Source organism: Anser brachyrhynchus, assembly GCF_964034855.1.
Source record: "Anser brachyrhynchus genome assembly, chromosome: 3".
NCBI lineage: Eukaryota > Metazoa > Chordata > Aves > Anseriformes > Anatidae > Anser > Anser brachyrhynchus.
Genome location: NC_137696.1, coordinates 90,179,529 through 90,197,131, shown reverse-complemented (window position 1 = coordinate 90,197,131; position 17,603 = coordinate 90,179,529). Strand labels below are relative to the sequence as shown.

Below are 17,603 nucleotides of genomic sequence, written 5' to 3'. Positions count from 1 at the left end.
GTACAACAAGGGAAACCCATCCGATCCATATTTTTATGTGATGGCTGTCTCACTAATATGTGCAGCTCCCATTTTTGTTGGGTTTAATTCAGAACTGGCAGGGCTGGCTTGTCCCTATGGAACCACAGAGCCTGCCCACTGAATTCCTCTAAACCCTCCAAAACAAAGATACAGTAAATCATCTTTTTCCTTTGAGTATAAATCCAGCTGTTTTCTGCAGCACTGCTTTCTAAAAGGCTTGATTTCCACCAAAAAAGAATAACGGATCAATTTTGTTGATACAAGTGTTGAATCAGTGCAGTAGAGCATGCTTACGAGCCTCTTCTTTCCCTTTCTTCACTAATAACAATGCCAAATGACCAAAAAAAAAGAAAGTGCATTAATGCCTAGATTTTGGACAGGGAGTTTTAAGGAAAAGTATTTTAGTTTGGTACTATTTGGTATCCAACAGGGCAAGCTCTATACCTGAAGTTTGCTGTTACAAACCAGATTTCAACATTGCATTATCTCACATTTTCAAAAATTTCGTCAGAAAGACAAGGATGATTACCTGGACATCACATGGAGTACATGCTAGTTACAATACGGTTCTGCTATACTGTATTTTTTTGTATTATGAAGTTTTGAGGAACTGATTTGTGTTCTTCTGAGTAAACTCAGCAGAGCTGATGGGCCTTTTGAAGTCACTCAGGATTTTTCAGATGAACTGCTAGTTCACATCAACTTTGCGTAGGTTATACAGAAGAGGATGAAAGATAGAAGTAAAAATAAATCACTCATTTCCAGCTGTCATTGGTCAGCAATGAAGAACCAATTTGATTTCCCACTTCAGAAAATATAAAATATGAGACCCTCCAAATATTCATTTTGATACTTCAATCTGTTTATGGAGCTACAACGTTCTTCTTTTTACACATTTCCAATATAATCTGAACCCTTTTATTTCCACAACATTAAAAAAAAAAAAAAAGTCAGCAGAACAGTAGTCCAATTCAGAACAAAGTAGTTGTTTTCAAGGTCTGCATGCATACTTTAAATTGTTAAATATACTTACAGTTTTCCAGTCCAGCAAGCATAGGCGTGTCCTCCTCGTCCTGCCTGTTAAATTTAGTCAGATGCTCTGAAAAGGGGAGCAGATTGTTCACCACTGGCAGGTAGAGTCAGGAAATAAAAATATTGACTCAAGACATTTGCAGGACAATTAAACAGCTAATGAAAGGACTGAGGTACCTGAAACCACAGTGGTCAGGAAAGGACTGAGCACCTCAGTTTGGCAGTCCCCTGGCTCCTACTTCTGATACTGACATGCTTTGGCTGTGGATTTAATAATGGTATGGTGGCAAAGCACTGTGAGTAACAGGCAAATGCTTCTTGAAGCATTTCTCATCCAAAACAGACATTTTATCCTCTATTTTTATTCTTCCAGACAGGATGTTAACATTGCATTGCCTTTCCTTTGGACAATTTGTGGCAGAGGAGCTGAACAGCGAGTTATCCAGGCAGAGCCTGGTCCCCCTGCACAGTAGTTTCCCTGACTGCCAACCAATTCTTCCGTGGGAAACGTGGGAAGAAGTCTGGATGCAGAGGGCAGGATTAGTCTCTCCCAGGGGCCTCCTGGAAAGCAGTAGCTCCTCACTACCATCATTTTCCCAAACCAGCCAGAATAAGCAAGTGGAGCACTGCACCTTTTCCAGTGCTGCAGCCCTGGCATGCCTCATGGATGGTGGCTGGGGGTGGGAGAAGCAGAGTCACAAATCTGCCTCCTGGGCTTCTGTGGGCACAGCCCATGCCAGTGAGTGCTGGCCAGCAGGAGGGAACTGCAGCACTGGCCAAGCAGCTGCAGAGGAGCACAGGGAAGGGTCCTTCATCCCACTCGTGAGAACATTAATCAGCTCATTTCACTTTGCCATCCGGGCAGCAGTAATTAACATCCTGAGTCACCTGTTGGTCCTGGCAGCTCACGATTTTCTGATGGATATGTTGAGCTTCAAAGACCCTCAAATAGCAGCTTGCAACTACAGCATGACTTGGGTTTTCATTTAACTGAAAATTGTTATGTTTGTTGAACAGTTCTGGCTTGGTTCAGCTAGAATCCCAGTAAGTACAGGTGTCTTCATGTTTCAGAAGGACAAGCTGAATTTGAAGCATCCATGTAGGATATAGGCATAAAGGAGGGTGAGGATCCCCATTCTTAAATTCATAATGTCACTACATTTCTTGAGAGGACTAAGAAACCCATTCTTATTTATTTATTTATTTACTTTTTTTAACATATAAAGGAGAGAGATTCAAATATTATAGGCTATGGTCAGATTAGGAGGAAAAAGAGAACTTCAGGGCAACTAAATTCATCCAAAGACTCAGGATTTCTGCTTTTCCTGGGGTTAACTGATATAGGGACATTAGCTTCTGGGCTCCAAGGTTCTGTACCATGCACGGATTCCCAAATCCATCAATGACTAGCACAGAAAAACTGTGTTTTGGAAGAACTGGAAGAAGATACAATCAGGTGGGGATCATCTAGTACCCAGATTGCAATAACTCTGTCAAGACAGGGGTGGTATGACATGCCTGAAGAAAAGCAAATACAGAACAGCAAATAGACATATTTAAGAAAGCTGAGTGCTGGGCAGCAGGAGAAGTGATTCAGCTAATCCCATGAGTGGAACTGCCAGAGTTTACCTTGTTCAGCAAAGGCTAACAGGGAATACGTCAGTCCTGTGTAAATATATCAGGAGGATAAACATCAGGAAGGGAAAAGAGCTAGTTAAGTTAAAGGACAATATTGGCTCAGAAGGAAATGGTTATAAACTGGACATGAATAAATTGAAACTGGAAGACAGAAACAATTTTCTCACTATCACAGTGAGGCTCTGGAGAAGCCTGCTGGTAGGAGAAGTAGACATTAACTATTTCTCGCAGAATAGAGCCCATGAAAAGCAATATATGACACGACAGCCTATGGTAGCAGAAGGTGGGATTAATGTGCAGGACTGATGTGTTCCTAAGTGATGAGGAGTAATCACTGGAAAAAGCCTATTATCTCAGATGGAGACTGTCTTGCCCACAGCTCTTTGCTGTGAATGTTAATGCGGTGCTTACAGAGTTCTCCCTCCGACTAGAGCCCTAATTCACTCCTACTGCCATCGCCTCCCATTGAAGACTGCCCTGCAGCCCTAGCAGAAGCTGGCCTAGACAGCTTGACCCTGATTTACAAGAGAGGCTGAACCCAGGAGGGCATTAAAGTTTATTTCTGGCAGAAAGTGAATGCTCAGTGGTTTTTTTTTTTTGGGTCAGGGAACTGAGAGGGAGAATATTTCTGACCTGATCACACCTACTATACTCTGGATACTTATGGGATTGCCTGGAATTGTGCTAACATCCTTTTCATGAGACGCATGATAATTTAGTGACCTGACAGAAGATTAAGCATTATGTGACATAACTCACCAGGCTTTGTCACTTTGTGCTGCAAGGGAACCTGAGCAGTCCTGCAGGGCTTTCTAGTCCTGTTGAATGAAAAGAGCAAAGCTTACAGCAGGGTTTTCTCCTCACTTCTGTTGCTTGAAACTGTATTTCAAAACTGGAATGGCTTTAGCCAGACATTTCCTATTGATTCAGGAAAAATATCTTTCTCTCATATATTTATTTGATGAAAGATTTATTTGATAGAAAGTTCCTATAGATAAGTTTATATGTTTATATGTTTATAAGCCATGTTCAGAACAGGGGTTTATTGCCAACTGTTAGTTCTAAAAAAGGCAGTTTCCAGGGGGTTTCTTCTGTATCATAAACACAGTAAATGGTTAGCATGAGTATTGATGAATCTGCTACTTACCAGCAGAATATGCTATTTTGCATAAGGAAAAGAGCTTGCTAAGGATGACTAGGAGCAAGGGCAGTCTGTCTTAGAACCAGGACATCTCACATGGTTGTTCTAACCCTGTTTTCTATCACCTCTCATTGCAGGGGGCGAAACTTCCTAGTTTGGCCTATTTATTTTGTCTGGATATTAATCCTCATGTTGTGTGTGTAAAGAAGCATGTTGGTGACTGCTTTATGTCTGGAAGCAGGAAGTCTGATTACATTTGTAAATCATCCTTGCTACTGCAAAAGTGCCAGCTGCAGACATGTTTTGTTGCTTTTTTAATTAATCAGCATGGCTAGTGGAAGAGGCCCAAAGTAAGAGACCAGTGTTTATTTGCTTCGACATCTAGGATTCTCTTAAAATGGTTTTAGATATTAAGTGAAGAAATACAGAAATTGGGAGTGTTTGGATCTTGTATTACTTTCTTGTAATGTGTGAGTTTTATGTTATCAGACAGATAAACAATTTGTAGTGTTGGAAATTACTTCACTGATGACCCATACATAACAGTGATTTTGAGATACTAACCAGTTTCTGATGAAAATAAAAAGAATTGTTTTTGTTTTGGTTTGGATTATATCTTTTTCTGAGATCACTGAAGAGAAATAAAAATATGCTTTATCCATAATGACATGTAATTTTTTTTTTTGAGGGGGTGAATAAATAGCTTAACCGTTAATAATGAAAGAAAAGATAAAGACAACTTTAGAAAAATGTTTGAACCTACTCTAGTATTAAGTAGAGACTTGACAGCAGCTTTACATTTTTCTTTTAGAAGAGAACCTTCATGCATCATTCATAACTAGCATAAATATCTATTCAGTATGCTGCTTCTTCACATATTACCTTCAGTCTTTATCAGAATCATAGATGACTCAACTCATTCATATATTTCAGGAAAACCACAGAACTGCTCTTTTGTACTGAAAATAAAAGAGGAAAATAACTTTCAATGTCAAAGAAATAGTGTTTGCAGTGGTAAGCAGGTCTACTGGGCTGGGTGGAAGAGTTACAATAGTCTTATTGAATTCATCTCCTGAACAAAGCATTCCTACAACATTTTCTTTAAAGTAGAAATTTCCTTTCAGCATAGGTACATGCATGTGATATACTTAACCACATAGGGTCACTTACAAAACAGCCTGGATCTCCATATCCCTTTTTTTTTTTTTTTTTTTTTTAATCATTTTCTGGCTCATCCATTTGTCCCTGAAAGTTTGACAATGTAAAAGATTGAACTTCAAAAATGTTCTTGTGAGAATTATTGGGCAGAAGTTGCCTAAAAAACCAGCCATGTGACAAGTGAAAAAGCTAGCTAGGTAGAGCTGGGAAGAGGTAGGCTATACACAAAGTACCTGTAGGTACAACACCAAGCAGAGCTGGGTTTGGTGATGAGTGTCTCAGATCATCCACCTACCAGAGACCCTGATCTCTTACAGAGCTAGAGGACAGAAGTGTCCACGACACCCAGGTCATCCATGCCTTGTAGGCTGTCCAGATTTAGCTTCAGTTGTCCATGTTTTAATGCTATTTTTTGATTTGATCTTTCAGTTATATTCAAGTAAGATCAGGTTTTGGCTATTACTCCTAACTTATTAAACTTAGGACAGGAAGTGTTTACTCAAATAAAACCATCACTTAGGTCAAAGAATGAGTTAAGAAATACATGTTTCAGAATTAGGTTAGTGAAAAAATGTCTGCATCCTTTGCTGTGCCTTTGAACAAGTTGTTTTCAGTCATGTATTGCCTTCAGTTTTGTATGAGCTCTTGGGAGTTCTGCTGTAAGATTTCTTCCTTGGCCTTGTATCTCCATAATCAGGAAAGACTATGAGACTCACCTCTTGCTCATGAACACTTACTGAATCATATCACTTTGTCACATTGTACTGCAAGGAAAATGTGCTTTCATGTTAGAGGATTTCTTCAGCAGAGATTAATTTGGTCCCCTGCAAGCTGTCTTGGCAGATAACAGCGAGGTCACTCGTCTGCACTCTTTTCTACCCAAAGTAGTGGTATTTAACAAAAAAGAAAAGAGGACAAGTAAGTTACCATAAAAATGGCTGTTTCTAAACCTCGATCCCAAGAATTCTGGTTTTGGAGCTTCTGTTTTCTCTGATCTTACCTTTGTGAAGAAAGGAATATCCAACCCTAAATGAAAACATGGCCTGGACTATGAAATGCCAAACACAGCAAAAGAAATGTTTTCCTTTTCTCTGCCTCTTCCTCCAATAACAGCCCCCCATTCAACAGTGTGATTGGTTACATTTCAGAGTGCTATTCAACTATGAAAGGGATCTCAGTATTTTAAAATGGATGAAAATTTTCCACTGAAATAACATTTATGGACACTTATCGACTTTTACTGTTTGCTTTGGTTCAGCTTTAATTCAGGCAGCCCTGTACAGCTCAGTTCACCTGATAACAACAACAACAAAAAAAGAAAAAAAAAAGAGAGAGAGAGAAAAAGTGAAAATTTCCTAAATCTAGGATGTAATAAATACAACAAATGCTTTTTTGACACATGTATGTTGTTTAATATTTTATAAAGACATGAAAAAACATCCTCTGATGTTGTAGACTGATGTATATTCTCCACAACACTACTCCAATGGCTCACCCTACCTCAATTACAGAATAAAGTTTGCTATAGTAAACTAGATTTTGAATTTTGTTCCGTGAAGTTATCTCATCTACAGATTCCTGTGAGCCCTCAAGCTAAACAACCTGACAAATAGCAGCTATAGAATATGTGCAGCAAAATCCTGAAGTAGTTCCACATGCATTTAAAGACCGTGGCTTCTAAAGCAGTTGTTCTCACAAGAGGAAGAACTTTGCACGCATTTGTAAAGTCGTAGCAAACTACAGACTATGCACAGTGCTGCAACATCCATTCAAATAACCTAATACAGACATTAAACAACTGCTTTGCACAATACGTAACATAGTGATTAATAGCAATTAATGTAAAACAGATTATTAGGCTATAGTATTTTTGATTTATATGGAATGAAGTGAAGCTGTCAAGGAAAACACTGCTGACTACTTCATATCTCAGAACATATGGTAAAACTGCAGTGTAGATTTAAATTGAAGGAGAATTTTCTGGAGGACAGGTTGCATTTTAACTGCTGGAGGGAGCTAAAGAAAGAACTGCAGAGGTTGCTTTTTAGATAGATGAACAGTGTAGGAAAAAATCTGGAAAAAGAGGCCATGTAGGTTGTTTGCATATCACTCTAAAATCAAACCCTGTTATTATAGTTTATTTTATTCCACTTGTAGCTGGAAGTGGATCATGGCCTCCTGTAGATGGCAGAACTTCAGCACAGTGTCTAATGGCAAGGTGAATGAAAACAATATTTCACAGGGTGACTAATTCTCCCTGTTTTAAGATTAAATGAATGATCCTCTGGAGATATCTATCTTTCTCCTCTGATTATTGGTAAAACCTTCTGATGTCATATTTTTCTTATCTGTTTATATAACTCCAGGCACAACTGAATTCTGGTAATAGTTCAGGCTCCAAAAAAAAAATGGAAAAAAGCTGCTGCATGAGTGAGGTGGTGATAAGGCTGCCTGTCATCTGACTGAATTAACCTGGAGCTATGAGACATCGCATTAGCACCAGAACAGTCTGTACAGGAGCAGCGGGAAGCCCAGCACTATGCACACATTGTCTCCAAGCCTCATATACACCATGCCCGCTCTGTCCTGAGACACTTGGCAGGGACCTCTGGGCAGCTTGTGGAAGGCAGCTGCTGGGACTTGCTGAGTGACATCCCCCCAGCATGGCTCAGGGGAGCCAGAAACATACATCAAGCTCCCCCAAAAGAGGTTTGAACTGAAATATATATTTTTTTCTGTCCATGTATCAAGTAGAATTCAACCTCTAGTTTCTATGCACATTCTCTGGCACTCCTAATGTCTGCTTGTGGGTTTCATCTTTGTCTGGAGACGGGAACATGCTTATCCTTTTCCAATTCAGCAACAATATATGTTAAATTAGGAGCACTGTAATCATCCACCCTCCTGCCTTGTGCCAATAGCCTTTGACTAACCAACACATGGCTTCCTTCAGTGGCTCTTCAGTCACTGCACTGTTCAGACATGTAGAACAAATAATCTTTTATACTAAAATGAAGTTCAGTCAGAAAGTTAGATTAGAAAAGACTTGGATTAGATCACAAGCAGAGGTATCAGCAGAAGCTACTTCTCTTCTGATGTCTGTTCCTGTGAACTGGGAGAGTATCCTCAGACTTACTTCATTTCAAAAGAAGTGGGGTCAAATAAAGTGTCAGTGTGTGGTGGAGATGGTGGTTTGCTGGATTCTGTAGTAAGATAATGTGTTACTCAGGACACTGCGAGTAATAATGAGTTTGAATGTCTGGTTAAAACTCAGAACAAAAGAGCTCTAGTGAATTTAGGGTCCTCTTTCTGACAATGGCCAGTACTCAGTAACTAGTGAAAGCAAGGTATACAGTGATTCTTCAGTCTTTGTAGCTCAATTTGGACATTTTTTTGAAGAACTGACTAGAGTTATTACTATTATTATTATTCACTGTTGTTAGCAGTAAGATCCAGTGGCATTAGATACGTTAATGAAGAAGGGTGCAAGACAAACATGGTAGAATCAGACTCGTACCCTTGAATATGCCATTTTGTAGCCTCATGAACTGTTTTTAAATATGCTTTGAGTTTAGGTGACTGACCACAGATTTTGGGCAAAAATTTCTCTCTCCAGAAGATACACCTAAGCTGAGGCAGAGGAATAAGCTTGCTTAAGTCATGTAAGAATTGTATACAAGCCACTTCAAGTAATGTCATGAATCCTTTATTCAAAGGACTTAACTGAAAGCATCTCTGTAATGGCTAGAACAGGACTTGCCTGGACAAGGCTGAAGACTTTAAATTCTTTAGTTGTCTTCCTTACAATTAAGAAGAAAAAGATAAAGACAAGGAGAAAGGTATTATTCACCTGCAAATCTCTTTATCCCAGTTCACAAAGATGTACTGCTTCGAATCACACACGGCACCAATGTGTTCTTCAACAAATAAATAGAAATAGTTCTCTACTACAGGCTGGTCTCTGTTTTGTACAGACAGGTTATGGACTTACAGCTGCTTTATTTGAACAGAGAAAAATATATATACTTTTTGGAGGGAGGACAATGAATTTCCACAATGCTTCCAGTTGATGGAGTGATAAAAACAGCTGCCAATGTCTTATATCTTTTTGATTTTTTTTCATCAACAACCTTGCACAGGAGCTGCTGGTTTTTTTAATGGTGACAATTTACATTCACTTCACACTAGCTTAACAAAGCTATAAATGTGAAGCCATTTGCTAGCGTGGGAAATCAACCTCTTAACCTGTCCTACAAAACCATTGTGTTTTTTTTTTCTTTCAAAGAAAATTACAAGAAGAAACACATCTGCCTTGAAACCTCATAAAATGCTCATTTTGTCAAGATCAAGAAAGTATTTGACAGCTGTATATTTGCTTAAAATGTCACTCAGTAGAACATAAGTGTAGTCTAAAGGTGTTCCAGGCTTTCACAAAGGGGAAGAATTAAAAAGCTAGGGAGAAGGTTCAGAAGGAGAGAGACTGTTTGAATTTTTCCTGTTGATAAAATTGCTAAAATTTTAAAACATCGTAACACAGTTGTTTATATATTACCGTAGAAGACCTACATTGACTTTCAGATGAGAAGAAAATTTAGGGAAAAATGTCTATTTCAGCTGGCCTTGTACTGACATGCATCACAAATCAAGTAAGACACCTACACATAAATATACTTACATATATATATACACACAACTATATTCTGTTAAGTACTCTGCCCTTATATAACCTGTGATCTGCATGCAAAGAGAATGAAGAACACCAATAAACCATCATCATGCCAATTTTACATCCATTTTGAGCTGTGCAAAGCTGTCAAAAATCAAGTTTCTAACTTGTGCTGAATTCACAAATTAAAATTTAATATTTTTCCAGCTACCAGAACTGCAAAGCCCATTTAGGAAATGAGATGAAAACATATGAGCTACTTCTTATTATCTTCACTGGTGATGATAAATAACCTGTAATGAGAACTTTGACTGACAATTTTTTCAATAATATATGAGGCGGAATAACATACCAATTGCTCTTTCCTAAGTATATTGGATTTGCATTATTAACAGTGATAAAATTGTTTTTATCCATAAAAGTAAGATGGGTTGGGTGAAAGCAAACATGAATATGAAACAGAATTTTTCCTCCAGTGCATATGTGTTCAGATAGGGACAAAACCAAAGGGGCTAATGTGCTTAGGCTGCTTTGACTTTGGTATAAATCAAATTGGAATTAGAACCAGGAAATCAATATGTTGAGGTAAAGGATTAAAAAGCTGTGGATCACCAAGTGACAAAATAGCCTGGACAACTCCAAAGAGATGAAAAAGATCTGAATGTGAATATGTAGATAAGTTAAATATATAAAATATTTTAGGATATTTGTGTGTGTCTAGGAGTAGACAAATTACTTTTAAAATTTATGGAAGAACAGAGCTGGAAGCTCTCCATTAACATACCATGGGATATTGTGGGAGTTTTGAAAAATTAGGAAAAAAAGTTAATAATATGTCCTTATGTAAGGTAGATAAATGATATCACCCATATAAATAGAGAATGGACAACTTTAAATTTACCCTTGATGGACCTCTAGAAACAATAAAGCAATAAAATAATAAAGAATAAAAGCAATAAAGCAATAAGAATAAAGAATAAAGTAATAAAAAATTAAAGAGACAGCATGGATAATTAATTTCTGATTTTTTTTTTTGGAGATAAAAGTTTTTATGAGGTGATTGAAAAAGTAGTGGATAAAATGTGCTTAAAATATAAGCTCATCATTTTCCTTTATTAACTTGTGTGATCGTTTTGCTGCTGGGAAGATTTGTGGTCTCTGTCTATTCCAGTTTTGAGGTAAAGCATCTCAGCCTAAAGTTTAGGATATCTGAGAGAACTTTACAAAAGTGAAAAGAGTATGTAAAGTGTGAAGTGGTTATGGCAGCTAAGCTGATGGGTGGTAACTTAAACTGTGTTCAGTCACAGTCAAGCACATATCCCTAACGGCGGGGGGGCTCCTGAAAGAGGTTTAATTGAACCACAAATGATATTCTTCCCAAAAGCTTAGCAACACATGAAATGAATCAAAGGAATCACAAAGGTGGCTTTTGTTTCGTTAGAGGTTTGCATCTCATGGGCTCCTCTGAACAACATGCGTTTTGGCAGTGCCAAAGCAGGCTGAGGCAGATGTCTCAGATGTCTCAGGTGAGAGCTGCAGCACTGGGTGGCAGATGGATGGCAGCAGTCCTGTGACCATAGCAGTAAAAGCTCTGAACTCCCTGCTCTGAAACGCCCTGTGGAGCTGCCCTCGCGATAGCATCTCAGCTCCTTTCCCGGGGGTAAATGGCTGCAGGGCAGTCAGTCCAGGACTGCCTCCAGCATCTTCTGCAGCCACGTGGCTGACTGGTGGGTACAAAGATGTTTGCTGTTCCTCAGGGGTATGTCTGGGGGCTGAGTTAGCAAGCATATCACTGGATGGTGATGTATGGAGAAGGTAATATTCGTTGGTGTTGCTTGACTGAATCCCAAGGCTGAGTTTGATGTGAAGGCACCTGGGCTAACCTCACTGGTAGCAGACTACATTCCCAGAAGGTAGCTCAGAGCACACCTGCTACTGGAAATGCCTCAAACGTTACAAGATATGGCATCATGGTGGCATACTTCTGATCTGATAACCCCTGTAGGAGCTCATGGGAGGAGGAAAATTCTGCTGGTGTGCATAACAGCTGGGAAATGGAGGAAAATGGCTTCTCTGTACCACGACAACAGTGTTTTTGTGAAACATCTTTACATCTAGCTGTGAGCATAGTGAGAGTTGTGGATCTCTCTGTGTGGCCTCCTGAGAGGCAGAGGTAGCCTTGGAAGGCACAGTATGCTGCTACTACATACATTATACTAGTTCGCAAGCAGGAATGATCTGATGTCATCTCACTGGAAAACTTGGCTTGCTCCTACAAATGCACAGCTAGTTGGAGTGCCTGCTGCAGATGTTTGGCTACAACACCCATCCTGGGTGCATCCGTACCCAGCACACCATGGAAGAAGGGACCCAAGGAAGCGCAAAAGTCCTGAAGATGGTAAGTAGAGGAGCCCCATTTCATGAATGTTGTCATGATACTTATATCCAGAAACAATTTCAGGGGTGTAATTGAATTCCCTTAATTTCCTCATGCCCGTGCCTGCTGTGCAAGTACCTTCTGAAGTCTGATGTGGGCAGAGAGAGAACCTGCTGGGCCATGTGTGAATGTTTGCTGGGACTAGACGGTGAAGGTAGATGCAGGGTGAATGGAAAAAGTATACAAGGGAATAGCAGAGAGCAGAGGGCAGGAGATAAGATACAGCCCTACAAGCTGTTGTTTCTGTGGATGTGCAGTGACACTGTGTGTTCCTTGGGTATCTGGTGCTATTTTGATAGTGGTGACATACTATTTAACCCATACAAGAGTGATGTACTGGGCTATATATACAAATGCAGCTTTATAAAAATCAGTCTCAGGCCTTTATCTCCTTAGTATTGTTTACAGGATGCCTTTCAGGGAGAAGGATGATGGTGGTGGGCTAGTTTCCCCCTCAATGGCCAGAATGATAATTTCTGTTGTGCCTCATGTTGTCACTTCCAGATCTGCAGAACTGTTATTCTCCCCCCACCTTAGAATTTGAGGCAAATTAAAGCAAAGACAGTTTCACAGCCCAGATGTCTTTTGCTTTGCTAGTGTACAGCTGGGAGTGCATTCTTGTTGCACAGCAGCCCAGTGTGATGTTTTAGTATGTACTGTGCTACACATCCCACTGCGGTTTTGCTGGAGGACAGTCTTGAATAGAAGAAGCAAAATGTAGCGAAGTCTGCAATTTCACTAAATATGGTGACATATGAAAAACATGTCTATTTCTTTATTCTAAATTCCCTGAGGACAGAAATTTGCGGTTCTCTGCAGACTGTAGGGCAGAAATGAACTAAATTGTGTTCAGAACCAACCAAAGAGTGCTCCAGAATGAAATGGACTGAACCAAAATGATAGTACACATGGACCTGTTATGTGTTTTTCTATTGTCCGCCCTTCACAAAAGGTATAGAGACATTAAGCAGGGCACAGAGTATGGACCCTGAGTTATCCTGAGTTTGAAAAAGATGCTTGAATATTAAAGCTCTGAAGAAGCTGTTTTTTCTAAAATACTGTGAGAGATAATGTGATCACAATTTAGAAAAAGCTACACAGGGAAGTATTTTCTGAAAATAGAAAACTATTTAATTCCATAGCAGAAGGCTTATCATGCTCCTTAGGCTAGAGACTGAAGGTAGACTTGGAAGTAAAGGTGATTAAATTATCAAAAATTATATCTTGAAAAATGATGGATTCTCTGCTTTTAAATCAACATATCTGTCCTGGTCTAAATAGAGAATTATCTTTTTTTTTTTTTTTTTTTTTTCCCTATAAGGTATATTATAGTTGAAGGGGTAATTAGGGTCATTGTAGAAATAGTTGATCTAGGTTCTTTGTTCTTTTTCAGATGACAGATGAGATTAGATTATAATTGCTTTGTTTCTTTTGGTCCTTAACAGTGAAAGTAGTTTTTAACTTGATGGAATAATCAGGAAATTTCTGCTTTCACATGAACCAATAGGTGTTATTTTCTGCTGCATACTTTTTAATACAAAAATGGTAACAGAAAAATAACAACATCCCATTGTTATTGTAGATCAAATATAAACAGTGATATGATTTAAAGGTATAAAGAGTTTTGCACACATGAATGAGGAGATTACTAAAAAATAAAACAGAAGATGAAAAATGACAAGTGCAAACTGAACAGTCTTTGATATCTTTAGAATAATTTTAAGTAACTCAGCTGTTAAATAAAATATGCAGTTTTAAAATATGCTACTTTACAGAAACAGAGATTGTAATGAAAAGAAATCACAGCAAAAATAATTTGGCACCGGACTTTGCAGGGAAGAGTAGTAAATATTTTCCTAAGTCTGTGCTTTTTCTGGGATGAGGGATTCAAAATTGTGTGGGCAACAGCAAAAATACTTATGAACATTGTAAGATTGTAAATTTGACATGGCATTCTGTCCAGAGAAAATATTTCCAAGATCTCAAGGAAATGGATACAGAAATAGGAGAAGTTTTCACAGATATTTTCATGAGTTCACTCAGTTCAGGAGACATTCCTGAGGACTGGTCACAAGAACAGACTAACCTGCAAAGAACATAGAAATACAGGAAATAGGACAAAGACTAGTTGATATCATGTATAAGAGAAGTGTAAAGAAGTATTTTAAAGAGGGCAAATGGAGAAACATTTGTAAAAGCAGTGTCTGCAGCGGCTCTGACAACTTCATTTTCAGGAAAAGGAAGCTATGCTTCATTAACTGGACAGAACCATTTGAAGTTCATTATTGCTAAGACAGACAAAAGGTGAGAAAGAACATGCTCTGTATCTAAGATTTTGAGCAGAAGGACTACCATGTAACCCATGAGGCTGGCTTGTAAATATATGAACCGTGGACGTATAAACTGCTGACATATAAAACTGTGGAACAGAATAGACAGCAAACCAGACAGGAAGTTTGGCAAAACTAGGGGGTAGCCTCACACTGACTTCACAAGATGTATGAAACAAAATAAAATAAAGTAATAAAAAATAATATAAAGTAATAATAAAATAAAATTAAAAAACAAAACAAAACAACAACAAAAAAAAGCCCTTCAACTCACCCACCCTGGAAATGACCAGAGCAAGCAAACTGAGAACCAAATATTGTACTGCATGCAACTGGGGACAAACACCACTTACTCTGAGTAGTCTATACAAGAGGGAGATCTCATGAGGTGACCAGTCTGGTCTTTACAGCGTTTCACAGGGAACTTGGTATATTCACAACCTAGATATCTGGCCCAAGTAAATAAGTAATATTAAGATTGAAATCAAGATCCATAACTTAACAGCTGAGCCTAGTGAAGCCCCAGACCAGGACTGTGAGATTCTGCTTGTGGATGTTAAAAGTTATGAATATGAACCTCAATCACTATCTGTCCAGAAGCATAGTTGCTGCTTAGTATCAGGAAAATCCTTTCATCAGGAATGGAATATGTGCTTGAAATCTACATTCCCTGAGACTGTATGCATTTTAGGAACATAAAACAGCCAGGGTGCTGTGGAGGCTCACCCGTCTCTGTTATTTTTCCTTCCAGGCATGTTATAGTCAAATTTCTTTCTTGGGTATGTCTAGCATGTTGCACAATGAAGCTCAAGACTTGTTTTGCTTTTTTCAGCTTTAGTGGTCTCTACAGCTCTAGAGAATATTTGGGAGGAACAGTCAGTTACAAATGTTGTTGAATCTGGATGTTTTATTATTTTGTGTTCTGGCAAAACTATGAGAAAATCTCCCCCAGATGGATGCCTATGTTTCATCTCTATGAACCCATCTGGCATCCAGACATACCTGCAATGGTCTGGAAAGGTGGAAAAAATCAGTCTTCAGGAGATTTGAGCCCCCTGAAAATTTGGCTCAATATGTGGTGCAAAGTGGTAGTCTGCTGTACACCAAGTTCTCCCACTCTTTTCCTTCAAACCTTAAACATATAAGGAATTGGTTACATGGCTTACTAGAAAATGTGGTATGGATAAATACATTTCTAATTTGATTTGTCTGTATATAGTAAGGATTGTAATAATATAGCATTATCCTGTATTATATAGCATGCTCTCAACTGCACCCAGGGAGATCCACCCTGGGTGGAGAGCATAGAGCTTGGCTGAGCACAGTGGTTTTAAAAAATGAAGTAATACATGCTTGGGACCTCTAGTTTATCAGTAACCAAGAGTCACAAAACCAAGTACCTCTTAACCTCTCAGTGAATGAAGTTGTCATGAGTACATTTCTGGACCAGAATGGGTTCCTACTGGAACACGATGGACTGTGGGAGACTTTTGTACTCTTTTTATAGTTAGGAGTTAATTAGATACCATCATTGTAAAACCTTCTCTTGTATGTTATTTTGGCTAAGTTTTCTTTTGCAAAATATTTTTTATAAGCCTGGTGGCAGTGGAAAGATATTTTTATTTCTATCCTGAAAGAAAAAATAAATTTGTTTCTGCACTAACTATTCTTTCTTCTCTCTGGGAGTAGTCAAAAAATAATATATTACGGGATGGACTATACATTATGCAGGTGTATCTACTTTTACTGAAACTCATGCAATGCACTGTCTTTTAGTTGGTAAAGAAACAGAACTTAGATGATAAGTCTATGAGTAAGCAAGAGCAAGGATCAGCCTCTGGAATCAGCCATTACCAGATTTGCTTTTCTTTTCTGAAAACTTTCATGCCATATTTGCAAGGCACTTGTGGAGCAAAACAGACTAAACTAGCAGAGGTGGAGCGTCCAAATCTCCAGTTCAAATAAAGTCAGCTGGGGTCTAAATCTGCAACAGTGTCAGTGTGCCATGACAGACATAAGTAACATGTACCTATGAAACAAAGGAAACAAGCCTTTTCAACTTATATTCAGACAGAAAAAACAAAGCCAAATTATGTGCCTCTTGTATTTGGTCTTCCTCTATGAAAATTACATGCAGATTTTGCCATACTAACAGGATCCAGCCAAGTTAGCTTCTGTAGACTTGCTTTTTGAATGTATTTTTATTTATTTATTTATTCATTCATTCATTTATTCTTTACTATAGGAACATGCTGGTCCCTGGAGGAGTATTACAGATGAACTTTGCAAGGGAACTGAAGGTAGTTGGATCTAATTTTGGCCTCATGACAGACAAAGACTAGAGGAGTGGGAGGTGGGAGAAAAGATGGAGATGTTTGGGTGACTCCTGTGCTCTGGCATGAGTTCATAGGAGCAAGAAAACTACCCTTACCTTCTCTGTACTTTTTTTTTTTTTTTTTGTGGTTCATAATTCTTCAATCAAGAAATCAAGAACAGCAGTCCTGAATTGGGTGACGGAGGGACAAGATATGGACATTGTTTTGAGGAAATCTGAGTGGAGGAGTGGCTTGTGATGTAACTTTTTCCATGGTATAGCAAGGGAAGAAATGTTCCTCTTCTGAATTGGTGTTCTGTGTTGTTTCTACACGTGAAATGATAGCACATCCTGCTGACAGGAATGCCTTCCCAAGATGTGAAAAGGTGGCCTCAGGATAAATACGTACTAGATCATTAAATTTTTCTCTGTTTTAAAGGTTTTCTTGGAGTTTAATATTAGTAGTGTATTTTTTTTTTTTTAATTAGATTTTAGAATGGACTTCAAAACCATAAACAGATGAGAATTCCTGTGGCAAGAAGTGCTCAAGGTTAAGGAATTCCCTACTCCCATTTTCTGGCAAACATACAAAAGTACATCCAAAACCAAATTTGATTTGCATAATATTTGTACTCAGAATTTCTCAAAGGAATAAACAAATTGCAAATTAGTTGGTAATGGAAATAAAATGAAAATAACCAAACTCCTATGTTCCTCTGGTAAAGGATAGATCTGCAAATAAAGTTTTACATTTTTTTCTGCTTGTTTTTTTACTTTTTAATTTGACCATTATGTGATAAAGAACTACAGCCAAGCTGAGTGTAGGCTTTCATAAAAAGGGAATAAGAGCAGATCATGATATTCAG

General features: G+C 38.4%; 1 long non-coding RNA gene across 3 annotated transcripts in view; it reads left to right on the top strand.

Moving 5' to 3' along the window:
* Positions 1–17,179, top strand: part of LOC308192161 — a 28,740-nt gene extending 11,561 nt beyond the window's left edge. For all 3 annotated transcript variants that reach the window (XR_013948597.1, XR_013948598.1, XR_013948599.1), the window contains exons 3-5: positions 11,943–12,054; positions 16,669–16,723; positions 16,907–17,179. This is a non-coding gene — a long non-coding RNA (uncharacterized lncRNA). The remainder of the gene's footprint in view (positions 1–11,942; positions 12,055–16,668; positions 16,724–16,906) is intronic.
* The last annotated feature ends 424 nt before the right edge of the window (positions 17,180–17,603 follow it).